The 1254-nt window shown below is 34.0% G+C and overlaps 1 long non-coding RNA gene across 1 annotated transcript in view; it reads right to left on the reverse strand.

Annotated features, from left to right (window-relative positions):
* Window positions 1-907, reverse strand: part of LOC121813072 — a 2245-nt gene extending 1338 nt beyond the window's left edge. Inside the window, exons 1-2 of the long non-coding RNA XR_006053491.1 lie at window positions 391-907; window positions 233-324 (exon numbers count right to left, since the gene is read on the reverse strand). This is a non-coding gene — a long non-coding RNA (uncharacterized LOC121813072). The remainder of the gene's footprint in view (window positions 1-232; window positions 325-390) is intronic.
* Between the last annotated feature and the right edge of the window lie 347 nt (window positions 908-1254).

Raw genomic sequence — 1254 nt, forward strand, 5'->3', positions numbered from 1 at the left:
AAAAAAAGATGAAAAATATGCACTTTTCAAAGCTTTCAACAACTTCGTATTGCATTTAGATAGTTCATCAAAATAATAATAATAATTTTTTTAAAGAACATACAATCACACAATGAAAATAATCCACCCATGGATGTTACAGAATTATGATCATTATAGAGAAAAAAATAGAGCACTCAGCCTGGGCCACTCACAGGCCTCTGGCATGGTGGAGGGGGGAAAAAGTACACACCAATGTGTCTGCCTGGTTGAACTCAGCTGTGCTTCTTGATGTAATCACAATCAAAGGGTCTGAGTCTGAGGTACCATCCTCTGCAATCAGAGCTGAGAAAATAAACACATTATTAGTTGTTGTATATGTAAATACATCAAAATATACAATTAACAAACCTTGTTTGAAGTGGCTCTCTGGGCAAATGAAAAGAGAAATCCTGTTGTAGTTCTTTCCTATTTCCTCTTTGTAGTCTGCCAGTCAGAATGGCCCTTCTGTCCCAGGCAAATTTATCACCTCTGTGCAGTCGGGATACAAAAGGACATATGGTCCCTCCACCAAGTCCTTGTTGAATGCTATCATTTTTTCTACAGCCTGCTTCAGGAGGTCAGGGGCTGTAATTTCGGGGCTAATAAATAAGGGCAGTGTTTTCCCTCTTAGCGGTTTTAAGTCCGTTTGTTGTGACACCATTATTCCTATATTGATCTAGAAACAAATAATACAAGCAAGATAACTTTAAGAATAATTGCTAAATCCTCGTTTATAAATTTACCTGTGATGGCTTACCTTGACATGTTTACTCTGTTGCTTGAGTTTTAATTTTGCTCCACAGCTGAAGGCCTGACGCTCTTTGGATTTTGATTTTTTGTACTTCATGAACTGCTTGTATGACGGACATGTTTGTTTTGGTTGAATGAAAAACGTTTAACAACACTGGACTTTCTGGACTTTGTTTTTGCACAACACTGGTCACTATATTCTTCATTTCCGGTTAATACTTGTACAGCTGCTGTTATTGTGTATATATTTATTTATATTTAGATTTCTTCATACATTCTTATATAGTTCTATATTGTGTATTTTGTTGTACAGTTATTTTATTTTCAACTTTAATTTATATATTTTATCTTATTCTTCCCAGTTAAATTTACCCTTCATTCTAATTTGTGTTGTACAGTTATTTCATTTTTAACCTTAATTTATATTTTATTCCTTCCTAGTTAAATTTACCCTTTTTAATTTTTCATATTTATTTCCTATCT

The sequence above is a fragment of the Haplochromis burtoni genome, unplaced genomic scaffold, assembly GCF_018398535.1.
Source record: "Haplochromis burtoni strain Fernald_Lab_line unplaced genomic scaffold, NCSU_Asbu1 Contig_1111, whole genome shotgun sequence".
Taxonomy (NCBI): domain Eukaryota; kingdom Metazoa; phylum Chordata; class Actinopteri; order Cichliformes; family Cichlidae; genus Haplochromis; species Haplochromis burtoni.